We start from the raw sequence: 25,415 nt of genomic DNA, 5'->3' as shown, positions 1-25,415 counted from the left end.
TGGTCTTTCTTGATTTTGGGGGGATCCATTTGAAGGTCTTGTGGATAATGCGGAGGGTGTTGAAGCAGGTGGAGGTGACAGCTTTGATCTGTCGGGTCAAGGTGAGAGAGGAGTCAAGTATGATGTAAAGGTTCCGGGTATGGTCTGTGGAGGTGGGGGAGCAGCCAAGGGCGGTGGGCCACCAGGTGTTGTACCATGCAGAGAGGGAAGGTCCGGGATGAGGACTTCTGTCTTCTCCAAGTTAAGTTTCAGGCAGCTGCTGCTCATCCAGGATGCAACATCCTTCATTCCTTCCTGGAAGCTGAGTCTGGTGGTGAGGGAGTCCTTAGTGAGGAAGAAGATGAGCTGGGTGTCGTAGGCGTAGGATACTATGCTGAATCCATGCTGTCTGACGATGGCAGCAAGGGGGGCCATGTAGATGTTGAAGAGCCTGGGGCTGAGCGATGTGCTTTGGGGTACTCCGCAGTTGATCTCCGTGGGTTCGGAGAGGAGGGGCAGAAGTATGATTCATAGGGTTCTGCTGGTTAGGAAGGAGTGGAGCCTGTCAAGGGCAGTACCATGCAAGCCGGCATCGGGGAGTCTGGTGGATAGAGTGCGGTGGTAGACGCTGTCGAGGGCTGCAGAGGGGTCGAGTAGGATCAGCACCGCATTGTGGTCTAGGTCAAGGAGGGTGCGGATGTCATCTGTGGCGGCGAGTAAGGCAGTCTCGGTACTGTGGTTCCTGCGGAATCTGGATTGGAAGGGTTCAAGAAGGGAGTTCTCTTTGATGAATTTCGTTTGTTGCCCGTTGACGATCTTCTCAGTGACTTTGACCGCGAAAGGTAGTGATGCAGCGCTACTCCAAAAATAAACTCTGAAACCATTTCACTTATCCTTGAGACACCAGAACATACATCTGCTCACCAGTGGGGCCCATATCACTGAGAGCTGCTCACACACACATTTTTCACTATTCTAGGGATCAGTGAATCTAATGGAGAGCTGCTGTATCATTTAGCAAAATGTCTAATTTAAATTTAACGCTATACTATTTACATCTGCAGTTTTCAGAAATTTACCATGGTTTTATCATCCGAAAATATACATTTAGACATATTGCTATAGGGTCGATAGATCTGCTAGTAAGAAATTAGGCGTAGGAAAACTCAAGACCAGCTTTATTTTCCATTTTATCTAATTTTATTCAAGCAGTTTTAGCATGTCTAAACTTATTTTCTTTATTTATTTTAGCTCTTAAAATGACATTTAGACGAAATTTTATTCAAACAGTTAATGTGCATTTATTTAGAAAATATCAGAAAATAAACATTAGCAATTTAGGTTCAGAACGCAAGTTTTAGCAAAGACTGATAGTTCTCAAAGTCCATTTCCTAACCTCTCTAACTAGAATCCCTCATTAAAGTGCATTTACTGAAAAGGAAAAGGTTAAAGTTTCTTTACGTGTCCAAAGTAATCAGCAGTCCGACAGCATGTCTAGCAGGAAATCGAAAGAGCGTTATTTCCATGGTAAAATCAGCACTTTTTATACCTTTTTCACTAGCTCTATCTACCTAAAAGAGTAACTTTGAGAGAAAAGTTGAGTCCTCATTGGTCAATTTAGGGGTGGATGAGCATAACCTCATCGTCAATTTTATACTTTTTCTTCCTGTCAGGGGTTTTTAATGCCCCAATTGTTTTCTACAGTCCGGCCTAGTCGAGTTCTTCATTTTGCAACTTCGGGTATAGTTCTCACGTTCAGAACCACTGTTCTCATCACTTGGCAGCCATCTAGACTTCCAGGCCACCACAACCTTGAACTCTCTTCCGCACAGGCACAGGCGGCTCACATTCATTCTTGACATCATTAATGCGCATGCGTCTTGTCTTTCGCTGTCAAAGCAGGCCAGAGACTCCATTTTAAATAGGCCTCACAAGCCAGAATGAGAACTATCATGGAAACAAACACAAATAAACTTTAAATTTGAGGAAAAAAGGCCCTTCTGTTTACCTCCCCCCTTACTTACTAAGGTTTTCCCTATTAGTAATTACCTAGCAAAAGCTACATATATGCATAAAATACTTACTTTTGGCCCTAATTTCAGCCACATGTGCATGGACAAAAGCACATTTACGCTTCATTCCATTATTTTAAAGCAGCATATTAATATTGAACACGACGAAATTACACAGTTAGTAAATTATGATTGCAGCACAAGCAAGAATTAGTCTCCCACATGTTGGTGTGTGTGTGACGATTTATTCTAGGTTGTTTAGTCCATGAATCACTCCATTATTTCAGATTACACATTATTGAAGTGTGATTTCACAAGTGGTACACAAAATTTATTTTCTCTACCTTGCTCCATCAACTCCCCCCTTTGGTGATTTTATCACCAAAATATCTCCCAAAATTTGCAATTTTATCAGAACATGTTCCAGGTTCTTCAAATTAGTAAGCCTTTATACTTTAGTGTCTCCTTAGAGTCTCCTTGAAGACTTTCTCTCGAAATTCCTCTAATTTTATATCACCCTTTTCTCTTTCTCTCTCCCTCTTTTCTCGTATTGCTTTGTTTAATGCTTTTCTGACATTCCTTCTTTTTCTACATATGCAGCATAGTCTCATCATTAAAATTACCAACACTATTACTGTTACTGGTATTAGTATCTTACCTATTATTGAACTACCTATTTCTTGAAACCAACGCTTAACTGCAGTAAAACTTCTACCAAGACGTTCCAGAATACCATCAACCTCGAGTGGTTCAATCTCTTCATGCAGCTTTGTAATGTTTATAATGTACTTCTCAATGTTCTGACTTTTATCAAGAATATAGGTGCAGCAGTGTTGCACCTTCAATATTCCACAAACTCCTCCTTCTTTTGCCAATATAATGTCAAGAGCAAGACGGTTTTGCATTATCATAGTTCTCATTGCAATCATTTCGGTGTTAACCATTAGGAATCCACCTGCTGTGTCTGTCGACAAACGATCTACTATCGTGACAACCTTCGAATTCGATTTGCATTGAAAGATATTCCCACTGCTGGTATCAGTGCTCCAAAAACATCACCTATTATTTCTATAACACTCTCTCTTTTTCTACGACTTAAAGGTTTACCTATCTCATGTATGCCATTTGTTCTCCTATAAACATGAAATATTTATGGAAAGACCAAACCCACATAACATGTCCCATACCAATGGTCAGGCAGTCTGTAATAAGCTTTGTTTCCACAAATAAAATAAACTCCAGGAAAAACTGGATCATCTCCTCCTTTAAATCCCCAACCCCCTATTATGCTATAAGTATCTTTACATTGACTTGCTCCCACAAAGTAATTATCATACACAGTATTATCTCTCCTAATACATAATTTTCCCATCAATGGAGTATCTATATTTATAGCTACTTTCACATTTCTTTCACCAATATTTTCATCATTGAATGTCCAATATTTTGATTTCTCATGTTTCACCCTTTCTTTGCGCTTATAAGCTATTCTTCTCTCTTTAACCATGTCCAGAAATACCTTTTCTTCTACACTCATTTTACATGTCAGATTATTTCTAAAAGCATAATCATGACTAAGTTCGTCCATTTCTAAAAAATATTCTCCCATAACTGTAGCTTGCTTACTTTTACTAAGTTTTTTATCAATTTTCAACTTAGCAAGCATTTCATCTGAATTTGAATAATGATATTCTAGCTTCCCAGTCTGATAAAACAAGCTTGCAATCACACTACATGTAATCCCATACGTAAGTGGAATGTATGTCAATCCCTCCGAAACAGATGCAGGTAATGTTACACACACGTAACAGTCACTTGCATCCATTGTCCTGACATACTCTGATAATAACTTCGAAAAAGTGTTTTTCGAAAAATCGCTAATCGAGCTATCTTGATGTACTTCTGGCCTATATACATGTTGTTTATTTGATTTCGAATCTGGGTCTTGTTCACTTGAACTCACAATCTTTTTCAATTTCACCAAACTGTCTTGGAAAGGAATTACAATTGCTAAAATTATCCATATCATTGTTAATAACCCAGTGCAAACCATACATAATATACACCATTTTCTAAATATAGAACACTTCGTCTTATGGTTGTTATCCACCATTTTGTTTTGTTTTACACAGCAAATTTGACTAACAACTTTTCTTCGACCGTGTGTCACCTACAGAATTAGTTTTGTTACTTCTAACAGGATTTTCTTCGACCTAATGTAAGGTTCACATATATTTCCGTTTTTCTCTCACAAGTTTTCTTCGACCTTTTGCCACTTACAAGTTTTCAGTTCCTTTTACAATATTTCTCTCTTGATCAGGATTTTTAGGATTTCTATTTCATCATTTGTACTTATAGTAACCACTTCTCTTTCCAATAATTTGTCTCTTTACTCACTTTTCCCACTTGTGTTTGGGTAACTCAAATCTTCCTGACTACTATTCACTTCTGCAATTGAGGGTAATACTATGTATGACCACTCAGGTGATTTATACTTCTGGTTCGGTCTTCTCACTCTCTTTGGTCTGTGTACTACTTCAATTCTTTTTCCTAAAGACTCTCTTTGACTTGTTATTTCATGCACCTGTTCTTCGTGCTCTCTTTCTCTGCTGATCAGTTTAATCTTCAGTCCGTCATTTTTTTGGGGCCAATCATCTCCTTTACAGAATCTCTTTGTCTTAGGCTCTGTAGTGTTCTGTTCCACTCTCCAGGCCCTCTTCCTTGGACTTTTCCTCACTGATGTTTCATCTTCACTGGGATGTACGTCATTACAACGCAATGTTTTACATCGCAGTACTTTACGACGCATGTTTTACAACGCAAGCCGTTACCACGACTTGCATTGTTGGGGGCTGGATAGTGAATAGTTTAATTTACTATTCCAACTCCAGTCCCCATGGATAGTAGGGAAGGAGTTGGATAGTAAATTAAACTATTTACTATCCTGGAGCGCCCCCAGCGCAATTCGTTGTTACAACTTGCGTTGTAAAAGTTGCGTCATAAGGAAACTGCGCTGTAACATCCGCGTTGTAAAGGATGTTCCCCTCTTCACTGTCATCAGTTTCACTTTCAGTGCCTTCAGTAGTTTCATTTATAATGAATTTCACAAAATCGTCATCTTTTACAGTGTCAGCCTTTTCTTCTGACAGTTCTTCTACTCTGTTAGAAACATTTCCAAAACTGGTACTTGGAATCTCATCCTTATCGTGAGTTACTTCCGCTTGTCCAGTACTTGGATTTTCGTTCCCGTCCTCAGAGTTTTCAAACTGTTCTTCAGAATTTTCTTTATCTCTTCTCTTACCAATTCTCAATCTTCAGATTGATCTTCAGAATGTGGTATTTCAACAATCTCCTCCTCTCCTTCAGATGCAGAACTAGCCTCAGATACTTCCAGATGTCGACGTTCTTGTCGAGCTTCAGAATCTGGATCTTCCTCTAACTCACCTTCAAAATCAGAATCAGTGGTGCTTTCACCTTCGTCTAGATTTTCAGGTTCAGGCACACGTATGGTATGGCTCGCATGAACCCACCTCTTCACTCCAGCACATTTAACTGCAGTTGTGCTAATTAAGATAACCTGTTGTGGTTTTTGCCAACGAGGCACCAAACAATTCCTTCTGCGGTGCACCTTGATTCGTACCCAATCTCCAGGCACTAAATCATGAGCAGGTTTTTTCTCTTTCGTGTCTGAATCAATTCCCACCTGATGGAACACAGAAGCCACCACATCAGACAGGTTTTTGCAGTAATCCAGTATGATGTCATCATTAATCGTTAATAACTTATCAACTGGTACATAGGCCTGTCTCATCACCCTGCCCATCAGAATCTCATGTGGACTCAGTCCAGTTTTACTGTCAGGAATGCTTCTCAAAGTCATCAGAACAAGTGGCAAAGCATCAGGCCACTTCAATCCTGTCGCTAAACACATTTTTGCAATTCGGTTTTTAATGGTTCCGTTTACCTGTTCAACTACTCCTGAGGCCTCAGGCCTGTAAGCACAATATAGTCTTTGACGTATGTTCAGTGCTTCTTAAATCATTTGTATCAGATCATTTTGAAAATGGGGACCACGGTCTGTCTCGATTGTTACTGGGAAACCAAACCTAGGTATAATCTTCCGTAAAAGCAACTTTGCAACAGTTATTCCATCGTTCCTCCTTGTGGGGAACGCCTCCACCCACCTTGAGAACAAACAGATGACAACCAGTACATATCTCAGTCTATTACATAGATAAAATCCAATTGCATTCGTGTAAATGGACCTCCCTCCCGTCCTATGGTTCCCAGACTCACAATTGTTTTTCTGTTTGGATTGAACTGCTGACACACCAAACACCTTTGGCATAAACTTTCTGCAATCATCCTGAATTTTGGATTGTACCATGTCTGTCTAAACAGTCTCAGCATGGCATCTCTCCCAATGTGTGCTTGACCATGATATGCTCGGGCCATGTTTGAGATCATGCTATCAGGCATTACTGGTCTTTCGTCTTTGTAAACCCACATTTCATCTTCTTGTCTTTGTCTGCACCCTGCTTTTAACCAAGTATTCTTTTCTTCCTCATCTGCCTCTTCCTGCATTTGCCTCACTTCCTGCCAAGTTTCAACTACTGTTGTTATCATTAAAGGACTTGGAACATGCTCTTTCTCCCTGTCTTTATTAATTGAAGCCAAATTCTTTGCACATTATTTTGCAATTGAATCAACATACCGATTACCTCGGGTGATGTAGTCATCCCCCTTTTTGTGAGCTGCGCATTTCACCACAGCAATTTTGTCTGGTAATTGTATTGCGTCAATCAACATCCTCACAAACTCATCATTCCGTGTAGGGGATCCTGCAGAGGTCAAGTAACCTCTTTGGGACCACAGTTGCCCATAATCATGGACAACTCGAAACCCATACTGACTGTTGGTCACTATAGTGACCTTGATCTCTTTTCCCAATTCACATGCTCGAATCAAAGCAATCAGCTCCGCTACTTGAGCAAAACAAATCCCTTTCAGACAAGATGCTTCCAGTACTTTTGCAACAGTACACACTGTATACGCTGCACTCAAAGCACCCTCATCCGTTCTCAGACATGAACCGTCCACAAACATCACATAATCAGATTCAGACAAAGGCTCATCTCTACTGTCTAGTCTTGGTTTGGTACAGTATTCAAGAACATCCAAGCATTTATGATCAACTTCTCCTTTTACTTCAACTTCCTGGACATCCGGCAACAGTGTGGAAGGATTTACATTTACACATCTGGAAATTGTCACATTTTCTGCTCCTAAAATTGTTTTCTCATACTTGGTGATCCTGCTATTGGTCAGGTACTGAGTCTTTATTCTAGTGAGAAGAATCTCCACTGAGTGAGGTACATACACTCTCACAGGGAATCTCATTACTATCCCTTCACTTTGCTCTATACTGACACTTGAAGCTGCTACTGCTTTCAGACAACCTGGCAACGCCTTTGCAACAGGGTCCAAAACAGCTGAGAAATATGCAAACGGCTTTCTCAGTTTTCCATGTCTCTGAATCAGTACTGACAATGCACATCCCTCTCGCTCACTGCAATACAGTTCAAATTATTTCTCGTAATTTGGCATTCCTAAAGCCGGGGCTTGGCAAAGACTTGTTTTTAAATGCTCAAATGCTTCCATCTCAGTTTTAGTCAGAACAATAGGATCTCTGGTGTCTGCTTTGGTTAACCTCTGCAACGGCCTGGCAATCAGTGAAAATCCACTAATCCACTGTCTACAGTAACCTACCATTCCCAGGAACATTCTCACTTGTCGTTGAGTTTTTGGTGGTTTCACTCCCTGTATCATTTTAATCTTTTCTGCAGTCACTTGTCTAACTCCTTTGGCAATCATATGACCTAAATATTGCACCTCTTTTTGGCAAAATTGCAATTTTGATGGGGACACTTTATGTCCTTCTTCAGCCAAATGATTCAGCAATGCAACAGTATCAGTTATACATGCATATCTTGTCTTTGATGCCACGAGAAGGTCATCAATGTATTGTACTAATACAGACTCTCCAGGCATGCTCAAACTCTCTAATGACTTCTTTAGCAACTGATTAAAGATTGATGGACTTTCATTATACCCTTGAGGTATTCGGCACCATGCCAAAATATGATCTCTGAACCGGAACGCAAATATTGGCTGGCTTTCTGGATGCAATGGAACTGTAAAGAACGCATAACATAAATCTATGACTGTGTACCACTCTGCATCAAAGGGAATCTGATACAGAATCACTGCTGGATTCGGTACAATTGGGCAACATTGAATGACTATTTTATTTACCTTTCTCAGGTCTTGTACAATTCTAAATGTTCCATTTGGCTTTTTCAATCCCATTATTGGTGAATTGCAAGGACTGCTCTCTATTTCTCTCAGTATTCCCTGCTCAATCATTTTGTCAATCACTGGAGTTATTCCTTCAATTATTTCTGCAGTAATTTTATACTGGGTAATTTACACCTTCCTTTATCGAAACCTTTACAGGGTCCACATCTTTCATCAACCCAATGTCTTCTCCCGTGAAATGTGTTTGTAAATAAATATCTAGGCAATCATAATCGCTTGTCTCAAGAAAAAAGATTAAAGGCTACAGATCATTCTCAAAAAACATACTATAATTTTATTAACATTACATCAGTTCATGAAAATTATTAAAAAACAAACATGTAATGAGACCAAGGATTAAAAATGACCCTACTAGGGGCATACAATGTGATATAACAAATTATATACAAAAACAGGAATAAATAAAAAAACACAAGATAAAAAATGTGTGGCACAGTAATGTATGTTCTCGATGCGCGTTTCGGCCACCAGCGCCTTCTTCAGGAAAGGCCACGAGGTAACTTGATAGTTTTCAATAGGAACTTGATATTTTCTAAAAGCTTGGATGTTAGAAATAAAAACAAAGCTGGTAATCCCTGTGGATATGATGGATCAGGGTTCCACTTCCGATATATAAGTGTCCAATAATGTCATGGAAAAAGTCAGGACTGTTCATGTATATCTTCGGGAAGACAAAACCTTAAGGAGAGTGATGCTCCTTTTATGCGCAATGACGTACGAACATATCAGAGACCGTAATTAATATTGGTCTGAACTTGACGTACGATTTGTGGAAACAGTGTTCACGTTATAGTCAAAAAACGATGACACAACCTGATCTAAAAACAAACTGCCTATAACCTCCACTTTCACGTACTGGATGAAAGTCGTGATGGATGAAAGTCGTGATGCTTTTTCTGATAGTGAAAACAGCATAAGCGTGGAGGCTCGGATAAGCGGCAGAACCCTCGCTGTCTGGTGGATAAAGACGCAAGGAGAGATCCCAATGTCTTCTCCTGTGAAATCCCACACCTTTCTCTTTCACTGTCTTTTTCAATGCATCAGGTATTTTCTCTCGATCAAATACAGGAAACTGTTTGTTTTGCTCAGCCTCAACCATAAGCATAGTCATTTTGTATAGGCTATCTTCATCTGGGGTTTGCAATTCTATGCCATCTGGTGAGCAATATATGGCACAGTTCATCTTGCACAAAATGTCTCTTCCTAACAAATTAACAGGACTACTATCGCATACCACAAATCGATGCATATCTTTAAAATTCCCAATCTCCACTTCAACTGGTTGAGTCAACAGAGTTTTTATCTGTCTATTAGCTACACCTACAACTTAGATGCTGTCTCCCGAGAGAGGAAGATTTTGGACTTCCACTGATCTAACAGTAGAACGGGTAGCACCAGTGTCCACGAGGAAAGTTATCTCTACATCATTCACCTTTCTGCTCACAAATGGACCTGACTGATCTACCTCAAGAGTGGCTCCAAGTACACACTCTTCTCCCTCTCAGGCACCGTCAGAAACTTTCATCCGACTCACTGCCACCCACTTCCTGTAACCAATACTGGGGACACACATTCACTCTGTGTGATCTTGTTACCTGCTCACCTCCGCTGAATCCTGTCTCTGCACTGTATCTCCGTTGGTTTATACTGTGTGGCAATGGCGGTTGTGGCACCTGACTTTGCTGAGTTACTATCTGCTGTTGTTGCAGTTACTGTTGGTTTACCTCATACTGTGGATTCAATGATGTATTCTCTGTATTAACTTTTAGCGGATACTTACACTCTTTCTTCCAATGCCCTAATCTGCCGCAATTAAAACAGGGGTACTTTTTCTTCAGCTCTGCTATATTCCCTACTAATTTTGGTTTTCCGAAATTGCCTTTTGGTTTGACCTGATTTGCATCAGTGCTTTTATTGTCCAATTGCGCTACCTGTTCTGCCACCTTCACTTGTGCCCACATAGCTTTTTCTTTTCTTTTATTTTGTTTTGCATCAATTTCCTCCCTGCAATATCTGGCTTTCCTCAAAACATCATCTACACTGCTTGACTGCCATCCTATCATAGTGTGTCTCATCATATCTCCTATCTCTGGTCTCATACACAAATCGATATATAAAGTGGCTCATATCCTTTTTCACTTAATTCTTCATAACCACTGTACTGTTTAAATACTAATAACAATCTTTCATGGAATGCATGCACAGACTCTTTTGGCTCTTGTGTGGTTCTGTCTATTTTAACCCAGTCTGTTTCTTTTGGGGGAATTTTATTCTTCAGAAACACAATCACATGCTCATACTTTCTCATTACATCTGGTGACGGAGCACCTGTCACTTTATCTCTAGGAAACTTCTCTTTTGGCCAATCCACAGATATTTTACATTCAGTCCATAAGTCTGCTGGTACAACTATGTCAAACAATCCGTCCAAATCAACCCACAGCACTTTTGAAACTTTCACAAATCGATCTACCTGTCAATACCATTCCACTGGTTTCTCTCTCAATCTAGGGAAGTCATTTGTGAATGACAATATATCTTGTCTGCTACATGGGACATGTACATATCCCCCTCCAGGTATCTCTCTCATGGAAAACTCGGTTGTAACTGTCTCTTTTTCTCTGATTGGAAACGCTAATGTAGATGTATCATTATTTTCTTCTTTCTTCTTTGCCCATTTAACCCTCCATTTACTCCCGTCTCCCCATTTCCGCAACAACACAATCAATTCTTTTATCTGTGTCAACCTTCCCACCGTATTCATGTTTTCAATGTCTTTTTCTGCAAAATCTACTCTGGATGATTTCTGCAATGTTTTGAATTTGGGAAATTTCACTCCTAACTCATTTGCTAATTCCTCCAATTGATCATGCACCGTTTTGGCATTCCAGGTTATACTTTTACACATGAACATAAGTTCATCATCCTGATACGTCTTTAATCTGTCTGTTCCTATTGTTCCAATAAGTAATTCCTCCATGTCTACTTTTAATTTTGCTACATCCAGCACTTTTAATTCATGCTCCTTTAATTTTAAAGTTTTAATCCACTCACTCAATTCCTGATCTGTAGGTCCGACAGGGGTCTGCGTTAAATCTATTTTTTCTGTAATCTTTTCTGGTGTAGCAGAGTTAGACTCTGCTCCAGTCGCATAATTATATGGTAAACTCTGATTAAAAGTCAAGTCGGGCGGATTTACAGTGCCTACTCGTTTAACTGCCGACAAGTCTGGATAAATGTTTCTGTTTCATTTTTGTAAACCCTGCTGTAACGGGATCGTTAAACTTGGTTCTTTTACTCTCTGATTCTCAAACACTGGAATTACAGGTCCTATTGTCGCTGGAACTGCCACTGCTTCTATGTTTTTCGTAAGCTCCTGTATCTTTTCTGTCAATTCATTTGTAGTCCATATGTACTCTGCAGTACTAGCTTGTTTCTCAACTCGTCTTTCTGCCCTATTCACACTTTCTCGTTCATTATTCTGTTTAGGGGTACCAGTAAGTCTTGATTCTGCCATTGAGGTATTTGGGTTGTATCTCACTTCTACTCTTTCTGGTACATCTTTTAAATTCGAATATTGTTTTGGGGTTTCATTATTCCTTTCATCTGCCAACGGAGCATTTGGTGTAGTCCATAAAGAACCTGGCTGATATGGGGGCGGTCTCCTATTTAATATTTCTTCTAATACAGCATCCTCCGATTCACAGTCACCATAGCTTTGCCTCTCTTTTTCTATGTTTTTCTTCTTTTCTGTGCATTTTCGCCCTTCAAAATCATCTATTAATCTAACAGTATACATGCCGTCACACATGTTAGCATCTCTCCATCTTCGCATTCAGGTCTCATGAGTCTCACCCCATAAACCACTGAACTTATTTCTTGGTCTTATATACCGACTCAATCGTTCGCTTTCTAAATCATGCATCTTCTCTTCCCACTCCACTAACGCTTCAAATTGAGTTGGTCTTGGCCTCGGCTCAAGCTTCATCATTCTGTCTCTTAGATTTCTCAAAAGTGCCAAATCAAAAGATCCTCCCTCTGGGAAAGCCAATACACCATCGTCTTTGGCATACCGTGCCCAATTCTCTAACCAAACGCACATATGGTAACCATATTTTGACAACATGTAAGAAGCAGGCGTTTTTGGCGGAGGAAGTATTTTTCCATCACTCGTAACTACCTCCTTGTCTTTTACAAACATCTTTTTCAGCTTCTTAAACCATCAAGGTTTCTTTTTGTCTTCGTTATAATAATAATAATCCATTTTTCACGTATCTCCTGCTTTTCAAAGGGTCGCGTACTATTCTGTTGCTGTCCCGTAACACCAACCTATCACAACGCGGTTCATACTAGCACACCAATTAGAACATGATACGTCTCTATAGTGCTCAACCAATAGATTTCGCTGCTTTCCATGATGTACCAATCAGCTCTTTCCCTGTCTCGGTCACAAGGACCAATCCCTGCGTGACACTTTTGACATCACCAGCGCTCCGGCTTCTGCAGGGCCGATTGACCCCTCCTTTACAAGGGTTTTTTCAAGAAGCCGCATTTACAAGATATTTTACAAATCGATTAGTAACTTACACAAAACAATTCCATTAGTCTGTTTTGCTAAACAAAGTGATAGATTTTCTCAATCGCACAAGTATTCTGTATAGACAGCGCTTACTCCTCACTATCACAGAATTTTTACACATGCTGACAAAGTAGCACTACTACCTCTACTTTACCCTTCTCTCAAGCTCGGGTTAAGCTCTATTACTCTCCCAGCAGTAAGTTTTAAACCAGGATACGCAATGATCCCTGTACTTAAAAGCTAAGATTTTATAGGCTGTCCTTGCTATGCATTTATCCTTTCACAAGTAGAGTCCCTAAACTTGTGCTGTACGACGACAACACTTATACAACGATACTACTCTTTGAAACAGACTAATGCACTGTGCGACTTTACGCGCCACACTTCCTCTGCCTGCAGACAGAGGCAACAGCTTCACGCAATGCTTGGAAGCCTTTCCAGAACTACATATAACATAATACAAACTCAAAAGATGTTAGTCATGATTCTATACACCAGAAATCCCTATATAGTACTTTACACATAACCCTAGCTAATTTCTATAGCAACCACTACTCTGCTACCAAGCTAATAACTGATGCCGCGCTACTCCAAAAATAAACTCTGAATCCATTTCACTTATCCTTGAGGCACCAGAACATACATCTGCTCACCAGTGGGGCCCATATCACTAAGAGCTGCTCACACACACATTTTTCACTATTCTAGGGATCAGTGAATCTAATGGAGAGCTGCTGTATCATTTAGCAAAATGTCTAATTTAAATTTAACGCTATGCTATTTACTTCTGCAGTATTCAGAAATTAGCATGGTTTTATCATCCGAAAATATACATTTAGACATATTGCTAAAGGGTCGATACATCTGCTAGTAAGAAATTAGGCGTAGGAAAACTCAAGACCAGCTTTATTTTCCATTTTATCTAATTTCACTCAAGCAGTTTTAACATGTCTAAACTTATTTTCTTTGTTTATTTTAGCTCTTAAAATTACATTTAGCCGAAATTTTATTCAAACAGTTAATTTGCATTTATTTAGAAAATATCAGAAAATAAACATTAGCAATTTATGTTCAGAACGCAAGTTTTAGCAAAGACTGATAGTTCTCAAAATCCATTATTTCCTAACCTCTCTAACTAGAATCCCTCATTAAAGTGTATTTACTGAAAAGGAAAAGGTTAAAGTTTCCCCAAGTTCCATACCTGTCCAAAGTAATCAGCAGTCTGACAGCATGTCTAGCATGAAATCGAAAGAGCGTTATTTCCATGGTAAAATCAGCACTTTGTATACCTTTTTCACTAGCTCTATCTACCTAAAAGTGTAACTTTCAGAGAAAAGTCGAGTCCTCATTGGTCACTTTAGGGGTGGATGAGCATAACCTCATCGTCAATTTTATACTTTTTCTTCCTGTCAGGGGTTTTTAATGCCCCCATTGTTTTTTACAGTCCGGCCTAGTTGAGTTCTTCATTTTGCAACTTCGGGTATAGTTCTCACATTCAGAACCACTGTTCTCATCACTTGGCAGCAATCTAGACTTCCAGGCCACCACGACCTTGAACTCTCTTCCGCACAGGCACAGGCGGCTCACATTCATTCTTGTCATCATTAATGCGCACGCGTCTTGTCTTTCGCTGTCAAAGCAGGCCAGCGACTCCATTTTGAATGGCCCTCACGAGCCAGAATGAGAACTATCATGGAAAACAACATAAATAAATGCTAAATTTGAGGAAAAATGGCCCTTCTGTTTACCTCCCTCCTTACTAAGGTTTTCCCTATTAGTATTTACCTAGCAAAAGCTACATATATGCATAATATACTTACTTTTGGCCCTAATTTCAGCCACATGTACATGGACAAAAGCACATTTACGCTTCATTCCATTATTTTAAAGCAGCATATTAATATTGAACACGACAAAATTACACAGTTAGTAAATTATGATTGCAACACAAGCAAGAATTAGTCTCCCACATGTTGGTGTGTGTGTGATGATTTATTCTAGGTTGGTTAGTCCATGCATCACTCCATTAGTTCAGATTACACGTTATTGAAGTGTGATTTCATAATGGGAGGACCTAGGGCTGCAGATGGTGGGAGACCTGTATGCTGACGGGGTACTAGTTCCCTTTCAGATCTTACAGGACCGGTTTGGACTCCCGGATGGGAGCTACCTCTTGCATGCCGCAGTGACGACGGCGGTGCAAAAACACTGGAGGGGGGGACGGGCAGAACCAGACACGACCAAGGCCTGTCAATATGTGGTGATGGCTGCGGGTACTGTAAAGGCCGTGACCTGTCTTCATTCAAGAATGTTGAACGAGGGACTGGCTCCGTTAGCGACGTTAAAGGAGAGATGGGAAGAGAGCATAGGTAAACCCATACCTGATCCGGTTTGGGGCCACATCTGGCAGAGAACATGGAAGGGTAGCAGGAACGCCCGCTTTCAACAGATACATTTCTTCATACTGCATAGGGCGTATCTGACACCAGGGAAAATTAGAAGGCACTTTCGGGTACAGGATGCTGCGTGTCCGAGATGTTTGGCACCTGATGTTGAGCTTGAACATATGTTATGGGACTGCCCGCGATTGGGGGCATACTGGGCAGAAGTGGGGGAGCTCCTGAATGCAGTGACAGAGAGAGAAGTGGACTTTGATATGGCCGCCTGTCTATTACTGTGGTTTCCGCACACGCCCAAGACTACACTTACGAGTAAGTTTATCGACATGGGACTTATGCTGGCACAAAGGGAAATTACATGGCGCTGGAAATCCAAGGAGGGCTCGTCAGTCCGGAGGTGGACGAATGAGTTGAGGAAATGGTCCAAATGTGAGAGTGAGATCAGAATGCGTCAGGCCACATGATCTGGTAATGAGAGGAGTTTGGATCTTGCAAGAGCATGGGAAGCGATTGTGCAGGACCTGAACGACCTATTGGTCGGGGATGAAGGGGAAGGGTGATTGGAAAGGGAGGTTCCATGAGGCAGGAGAGGCCGAATGTTCGACCCCGATAGGCAAGCTGACATCGCTTTGGAACTCGTAAGATGCCACCCACATCATAGGCAGCGGGAGAGGGTGGGGTTGGGGGGGGAGTTACGGGGACACCGCAGACATACTAGAGGCGGTAATCACGGTGGGGAGAATCTCCAGGTTCCCCAGCAGACGGAATGAAGGGGGGCACATAGTTATTGATAAGGTACTGGAAGACGCGCATGGCTGCTGAATGATTGAGTTGAGAAAAGTGTGTGCATACACCTGGCAGCTTGGACACTGGGGATCAGGGCGCAGCTCGAGGTACAGAATGGAAAGTCTTGGCGGTGGGGAAAGGGAGGGGGGAGTTAGATAGGGTAAAAAAGTGGATACAAAATTGTGCTGTTGACCAGGTGTCCCTCTGACCGGGGCGTGCGAACTCCTGTTGGGGCAGCTTGATGCGCCGCCCGGCCTCCGGGATGTGGGCTAAATGGCTGTGTACCATTTTCTTTAACAGCGATATAGTGCCTGATACTGTAAGAGGAAACCAGGTCACCTGACCTTGTAGATTGTTGATAATTCTGCAATAAAAAAAAATTTAAAAAAAAAATAAAAAAAAATTGAAGTGTGATTTCACAAGGGATACACAAAATGTATTTTCTCCACCTTGCTCCATCAGTAGGAGAGAGATGGGTCGGTAGTTCTTGAGATCCGTAGGATCTGCTGAGGGCTTCTTGAGGCGGGGCTTGACGGCTGCGCTTCTCCAGTTGTTAGGGAATGTGCTGGCTTCGAAGGTGGCGGCTCCGTGGGAGATGTGAGGAGAAAAGGGATCCATGGCGGCTCCTGAGTGAATGCCTTTTATGGTCGACGCAGTATCTTCGGTGTTGGTCGGGGTCCAGGAGAAGATCGTGGGCTGGTTGTCGTTGCTGGGGAGAGGAGTGGAGTGGGTGGAGTCTGTTCGTAGAAGTTGTCATAGGGGGATCTAATTTTCAGGTGGAAGTAGGAGCTGAGTTTATCGCAGAGGTCCCTGGAGGGTGTGACATCTGTGGCTTTGCCGGGGGGCTTGGTGAATTCCTGAATTATGTTGAAGAGTTCTTTGTCATTGCTGGCATTAGTGTGGATTTTGTTTGAGATGAAAGTCCATTTGGTGGATCTGATGAGTTGGTGGTGTTCTGTCATAGCATTCTTGTATGTGATGCGGTCTTCCGTAGTTCTGCTGTTTCTTCAAATCTTGTTGAGACGACTGCAGGTGCGTCTGGATCCTTGGAGGTTGGCGGTGAACCATGTGGCCTTCCTGTGGCGCTGTCTATCAGGGTTGCGGAGGGGGGGAGTTTGTCTGCGCAGTTGGTAATCCATCTGTGAAGTTCTTTGGTTGCTGAATTGGTGTCGGTCGAGGTGGGAGGGCATTACGGTTGAGGATCATCAAGTGAGTGTAAGTGGTTTTAAGAGTTTATTGGTTTTAAACATATGTATTAACCTACTACAAAATGTACATTAGTATACTATGTGCACTACTACTGAGTGATACTACATCTAACATATATTGAGTAGCTGTGTGACTGTATGTATCCTTGTGTGTATGGGTGTATAAGTGGCTGCATGGGTGTATACATCAGTGTGTGAGGATCTGTGTGGGTGAGTGAGATACTGTGTGTGGCAGTATTGGTAAGCGAGTGAGTGTGTCAGCAGCTGTATAGGTCAGTGAGTGGCAGTGTGAGTGGCTCTATGGGTGGGTAAGTGAGTGTGTAGTGACTGTATGGGTGAGTGAGTACATTTCTTAATGGCTGTATGAGTGAGTGACTCTGTGTGTAAGTGGTTGTATGGGTGAGTGAGTGGACATGTGAGTGATGGTATGGATGGGTATACGAGTGGTTGTGTGGATGTGGGAGTGAGTGTATGAGTGCTTCTATGGGTGGGTGAGTGGCTATGTTGAGAGGTTGTATAGGAGTGAGTGGGTATGTGAGTGACTTTGTAGGTAAATAAGTAGGTGTGAGGGTAGTTGTATCGGTGAGTGTGCTGCTATGTGAGTGGCTGTATGGGTGAGTGAGTGAGTGAGTGGATGTATGAGTACCTCTATGGAGGAGTGAGTGGGTGTGTGAGTACTGGTATGGGTCTCTGAATGAATATGTTAGTAATTATTTGGGAGTGGGAGTGGGAGAGGGCGTGCAAGAGTTTGTATGGGGTGTGAGTGGTTCTGTAGATTATGTTGTCAGTAATGTCATCAATGATGTCATTTCAGATGTTATCAATGATGTCATCAGCGATGTCACTGATCATGTCATGAGTAATGTAATATGTGAGGTCATAAGTAGTGCATTGCGGGGGCGTGGGTTGCAGTCAGGTCAGGTTACTATAACAGCTGAATTTCACTGGTTTTGTATGAGTGAAAAATCAGCCTAACAACAATGTAACCTTTGTTCTTTTCAGTGAATTTCTAAGATTTTTAATTCTATTTCCTAACTATAACAACCCTGTAACCTTTGTTTTTCTAAGGGAATTTCTCAGGTTTAATCAAATAATTTTTCCTACCTATAACGTACCTGTAACCTTTGTTTTTCTAGGTGAATTTCTATGGTTTTTTTTTAACTAGTAGTCACGTTTGCAGAGTGGTGGAGACAGGGGAAAGGGGTGGAGCCTCTGACCAGCATTCAGTAACCCTGCTGTATTGGACTTACTGAAGCTGACAGGAGGGCTTCAGTGCCCTCAAGAAACCACAGCATCCAAGAGGACTTAATCCTCCAACCAGCAGTGTGCCAGGAAGCACGTTTGACAGTGGTGGAGAAAGGGGGCATGGCCTCCGAAGACCTCTCAGCAAATCTGTTGTTTGCGACTTACTGCAGGTAACAGAAGGGCTTGTTGGCCCCCAAGGACAATCTAGAGCCAAGGGGACTTCATCCCCCAACTAGTAGTGTGCCAGGAGGAGTGTTCTCAGAGTGGTAGAGAATGGGCGTGGATCCAACAACTTCTCAGCAACTGTGTAGGACTTTCTGAAGGTAATATCAAAGGTAGTTGGCCCCAAAGGACTCTCCGAACTCAAGGGTAAAAAGGGGTGGAGCCTCCAGCAACTTGCTGGTCCCATTTAAAAACAAATTATTGTTAGGGGACGGGGCTGAGCGGCTTACCGCTCGGGCTAATCTCTGCCCCGGAGACCCCATCCCTCAGTGCCCAGCCTTTTGCTTTATTTTTATGTTTTTAAATAGAACAATGGAAGAGGGTCCCCACTCCGGGGTTGATTTCAGCCCCGGTGACTCTAACCCACAGGGCCCGGTCCATTGTGGGTGCCCTGGTCCCACCCAGAGCACTCACTCATCAGTGATGGGGATCGCAGGAGAGACTGAAGGCCCCTGTGGTCCCTACCTGCTCCCCACCCCCTCCGGGAGCCAGCACTGTTTTTACAGAGAGGGAGCTACTAACATGCAGCACCTTCTCTGTAAAAGCACTTGTGCTATGATTTCAGTAAGCTTGCTGAAAGCAGAGCACAATTTGCTGTGGCCTGGCGGGAAAGGTAAAGCTCCCACCAAACCATAGCAAACAGCTGTGTGCTGGGGGTGGGTACCCCAGGACATAGCAGGAGCCGACCCTGGGGAGCGGTGGTCCCCAGGACCCTGTATACCTCCAGGTGGGGGGGCACATGGCCCCCCTCCTTTGCATTACACAGCCCCAGGGAGGTGATGTCCCTGGTGCTGCGGTTGGACATGTGGCTCCCAGGCTTTAATTCTAAAGATTTTCCCCCAGAGGTGGCAGTCCCCGGGGCTGGCAGGGTGCCCCAAGGGCCCACATTTTTTTCATATTAGCCCTAAGGAGGTGGTGGTCCCCGAGGCAGTGGGGGGGGCATGTGGCCCCCGCATTAATTGGATATTTTTCCCTAGGGAGGTGGTGGTCTCCAGGGCGCAGGGGTTGCTGAGCCAGCCCCCTCATACATTTTCTTCAAAAACATGCCCCGGGGAGGTGTTGGCTCCTGGGGCATAATAAGGCCCTCCTTTAATTCTAAAATGCCCCCGGGACCTGGCACACCCAAGGGTGGATTAATAACGAAGCACAGGAGGTCGCGCTTGGTTTAAAAAAAAGTTTTGGTGGTATCCACAGATCCAGAGCGACTCCCGACGACAATGTAAAAAAAACATTTGCCTTTTGGGTACTGTAGGCTCCCTGCAGGGTCCCTGTGAGACCCCCTTCCCCCCAAGAGGCTTAGGGGGTCAAGGTGTTTCTACCCTGCCCCTTTTTTTTCTGGTTGAAGATGAGTCACAAGATGACTGCCAACATTTCCTGGAGATCTAAGCACAACATCGGGAGAGGTCACAGATCCTCCACATCCCTAAATATACAACTGGACATTTCTTTAAATAACTCCTCAGCTACTGAATGGATTTACACCAAACCACAAAAAGGCACTTCCCTGAACCAACATCTACCTTCTAAAGCTTCCATTGAAATTAACATGGGGAAAACTTGTTTGGGGACCCCCTTTTTTATCGACCCCCACTTCACAGATCACCCTAAAGCTTTCAAGACAGTGGCTGCATGGAATTACTTTTGAAAATGTTGCAAGAATTTGTCAAACGACAGCAAAGTTATTGGAAAATGAAAAAATGTCTTCTGATTTAAACTAGCTACTAAATGTAACTACCTCATGGTGACCATCAGTAGGTGATATATTTACATGTGTGCTTTATATATATACATAGTTATATACAGTCATTGAAAGTGCCAAGATCAAAGTAACAGGAAGAACAAGATCAGAATTATTGGAGAAACATGAGCGACTAGAAGGAGATGATGTAACCCGCATAATCCTGAAATTCAATGTTGAACACAAAAGCCTAAGAAACTTCATAAAAAAAGTATTGGAACATCTTAATGCTTGATGATTCATTAAATTGAGAAAGTTACCAGCAACTCCAAAAATCACGTATAGGAAGACAGCCTCACTGGGCGATCTTCTTACACATTGTTACCTGGAAACATCAAGAAAAGAAAAAGAAAAAGGCAAAACAGCATGGCTAACAACACCCGGCTTCTGGAAATGTTCTAAATGTAAGGCCTGTAAACATGGAAGTAACACACAATCGTATCAACTCCAAAATGGAAAAAGGGAAAGGATCATTGAACATATCACATGCCAATCTAAGTACGTGGCATACGTTTTAGAATGTCCATGTAAAAAACTCTACGTTGGGAGCACTATTACCAAATTGAAATTACGCATATTACAGCATATGAGAGCAAAAAAAATTAAGGATCTTTCTTATCCAATGGCAAAGCATTTCTCAAAGAAACACTCACGAAAAAAACAAGTACTAAAATATTTCGGAGCTAAAATGGTAAGACAGAACGAAAGAGGAGGGGACAGAACCCTGGAACTAAGAAGAGCTGAATCAAGATTCATTTTAGCACTCGGAACATCTGTGAGAATAAAAGATCAATTGGCAAAACATAAAAAAGAAAAGATGAAGGAAGAACATTCTTTTGATGGCCCCTCGCAGACCTATTGGACAACTCATCATTCAGTGAAAGGACTTAACAAACAAAATACATGAACAGGGGAGCAAGAAACACAGGGTGGGGCAATTAGGGATAAGAGATTCAAGAAAGAGGTAATGAAAGAGAAACAAGAAGGAAATGGACTACCAATTGCACCAGTGAGAAGGAGGAGCGGGAATGGACTTAGTGAGAACAATTAAAGCACTTTAGTAGACCCCCAGTAAATATTGATCTAATGAAATCTACTTCAGCAGCATCAAGAATCCTGGAGAGAGACGCTTGGAACTTTATCTTTGCACAAAGTTATTGCACAATGCATTTGTCACTTTGCTCTCTCCTTGTCATCTCCGAAAAACCTGAAATCTACCTCAGTTGAACCAAGAGTGTTGGAGAGAGATTTCCCACTTTGGTGAGACTTTCCCTCACCAACGATCCAACCACCGCCAAAACCAACCTCCAGGAAGGAATGAAGGACGTCGCGGAATGGATGAAGCTTAGTCGGCTGAAACTGAATTCAGACAAAACGGAGGTCCTCATGCTCAGACAATCCCCATCCGCCTGGGACGACTCCTTGTGGCCCACTGCGCTGGGCACCGCACCGTCACCCACGGACCACGCACACAACCTGGGATTCATCCTAGACTCCTCACTCACGATGACCAAACAAGTCAACGCCATCTCATCCTCTTGCTTCAACACCCTGCGCATGCTCCAAAAGATCTTCCGGTGGATCCCCACAGAAACCAGAAAAACTGTCACGCAGGCCCTCGTCACCAGCCGTCTGGACTACGGGAGCGCCCTTTACGCAGGAACCACAGCCAAACTTCAGAAACGACTGCAGTGCATACAGAACGCCTCCACACGACTCATCCTCGACATCCCTCGCCACAGCCACATATCGGACCACTTGAAAAACCTGCACTGGCTCCCCGTCAGCAAGAGGATCACGTTCAGGCTCCTCACCCACGCACACAAAGCACTTCACGACATGGGCCCCGAATACCTCAACAACCGCCTCTCGTTCTACTCTCCTATCTGCCAGCTCCGCTCCGCCAGCCTCGCCCTCGCTACAGTCCCACGGATCCGCAGAGCCACCATCGGAGGACAATCTTTCTCCTACCTGGCCGGCAAGACATGGAACTCCCTCCCCGCTCACCTACGACTGACCCAGGACCATCTCACCTTTAGGAAACATTTCAAGACCTGGTTATTCGAGCAGTAGCGTCCCCTTCCTCTCCCTTCAGCGCCTTGAGACCCTCGCGGGTGAGTAGCGCGTTTTACAAATGTACTGATTGATTGATTGATTGATTGAAACTCAACTTTGCACAATGTAGTTGCACTATGCACATGCCACTTTGCTCTCTCCTAAAATAACTATGATTGATATGAAACCGCTGGGGGCCTTGTAAATATTGGGTGTCTTTGGTTGTGTTCTTATACTGTCTCCTCGGCAGCACTGACATGAATCTAGTCGTCTATGATCATATTCAAAATGTACTTTACAGAAATAGAATGATCGTGCCCTTCTAGACATGCATTAAAAATGTCCCTTTACACCTTGCCCTTGAAAAACCTTTTTCCCCCACACCATGCCCCCTTTCCACTCCGTGCCCCCCCCCACTCAACCTCCAACCCTCCCTCTCCTTGGTCCCTGAACAGCAATAATGATACACTTGTGTTTAATCAGGCCTTCTTTGTTAAAAATTCTTTCATGTCAGGGTATTTCACTAGTAATGTTTAAACTGTAAGAGAAAAAACTGGCAACCGCAAAAAAACAATGTAAATATGTATAAATGTGGGTTAACAGTCTATTAACAGATTCATGCACTGTGTCACTTTAAATAGACAGTCTATGGACCAGTTGAAGGCATCCGCCGAAACGCGTTTACCGTCCTTTTCATGTTTGCACTAATGGTGTTGAAGAAAATGAAGTACCTCTGATAAGTTAATCACTGTGGACTCTCTCTGTGCCGTGGACTCTGGTTCGTAGTTGAGGACCATGTGGGTTTTTGTTGAAAAAAAATTATATATATATATACATATATATATATATATATATATATATATATATATATATATATATATATATATATATATATATATATATATATATATATATATATATATATCTATCTATCTCCAGGATACCACGTCTTGCTTCCTTCACTCAGGCTTTCCCCCAGAACAAGGAGACGCAGACACGGACCATTTCGTGCAAGTATTTAATCAGCTCAAGTTAGCGCATAACGTTTCGGCTCTCAGCGAGTCTGGTTCACATGACAGTGTTACACATACAACTCAGTCTATTTAAAGAGCCCGAGATTGATTTAAACCACATCACGTGTCAGGGCTGAAAAAATGTGTGTGTAGAAGGAGAAGACATACTCAGGGAAAATATCTGACGCTTCCTGTGGTCTCTTAAAAACATTCAGTTCATATATCTACATGTTTTTATCACAGTAAATATCGGTAAAATACTCATGATTCATTGTGCATTGATCAATTGGGGAAATATTATTGTCATTTATAACAATTGGTCATTAGTAAAATACCATTTGTGAAATCATAGTAAAATACATATACCGTACAGATGAATAAGGTATCCAGGTTACAGTACTTAGAAATATAATAAAGTGCATGTGTTATGTTATGTTATGTTATGTACCTACTCTTTTATAGCGCACGGCTACCCAAACGGGTGTCCCGGCGCTTTAGCAAAGAGATCAGAGACCAGTCAATCCAAACCGCAGCTCAAAAAGTCGTGGCGATCACGCAGAAAAGAGCCACGTCTTTAGTTCTTTTCTAAACGTCAGGAGACTATTGGCTTTCCGTAAAGAGATCGGAAGCCCATTCCAATGGAGGGCCGCTAGATAGCGGAAGGACCGACCACCCATCCGAGCGCGTTTAATAGAAGGGACCACAATCGTGGCAGATGAAGCTGATCGCAACACCCTCTTTGGAACATAAAAGGCCAGTCTCTTCTTGATATACAAAGGGCCTACAGAATGCAGGGCTTTAAAAGCCAGAGTCAAAGTTTTAAAAATAACTCTTTTAGAAATCGGTAGCCAATGTAACTCTTTAAGCAAACCAGAGGCTCTGGCTCTGCGTGGAAGGCCAAAAATTGCCCTTGCAGCAGAGTTTTGGACTATCTGCAATCTTGCCACCAAATACTTCGGCAGGCCCGCATAGAGTGCATTAGCATAGTCAAAACGTGATCCAACTAATGCCTGCACCACAATTTTCTTATATTGCAGTGACAGCAACGGTAAAAATTTTCTGAGCATCCGCAGGATGCTAAAACATTTCCCTGATAGTGCATTAATCTGGGATCTAAATGACAGATCAACGTCACAGATCACACCCAGATTTTTGGCCTGCATTGACACCGCGTCTGGAGGAAACATGTCTCGAGGCCACCAAGATTTCCAGCATGGATCCGGAGCACAGCCAAAAAAAAGCAACTCAGACTTGTCTGAGTTGCATTTAAGGCTGTGTTGTTGAAACCACGAAAAAACGGAGTCAAGGCAGTCCCTGATTCTTGCCCCATCAAACGCCTCTCCCTTCCTGCAAGTAAACAGGAGCTGGGTGTCGTCAGCGTAGGATATGACCTGGGCACCAAAAGCCTCCGCCACCGCCGCCAGAGGGGCCATATAGATATTAAAAAGGATGGGGCTCAGAATGGATCCTTGAGGAACCCCCACCCCTAGCGACGGCATTTCAGCGGAGAACGGTGGTGCCCAGATCACCTGTCGGCGGTCAGATAAAAAAGATCTAAACCAGTCCAACACCGTCCCGCGAAACCCGATCTCCTGGTGCATTTTAGTTACTGTGCAAATTACGCAAGAACTGTACTGTTCAAAATTACAGGGACTTAAATTCCCAATAATTTTGTGCAAAATGCAAAATATGTGCAAATGTTAGCAAAATAGTGCAATAATGCTATTAAAACCAGACATACCCTATTGTCTTCTCATCCTGTCTGTAATAAATAATTTTAAAATCATTATTTATCCATACG

Source organism: Lissotriton helveticus, chromosome 1_1, assembly GCF_964261635.1.
Source record: "Lissotriton helveticus chromosome 1_1, aLisHel1.1, whole genome shotgun sequence".
Classification (NCBI taxonomy): Eukaryota; Metazoa; Chordata; class Amphibia; order Caudata; family Salamandridae; genus Lissotriton; species Lissotriton helveticus.
This window is presented reverse-complemented; position numbering follows the sequence as displayed.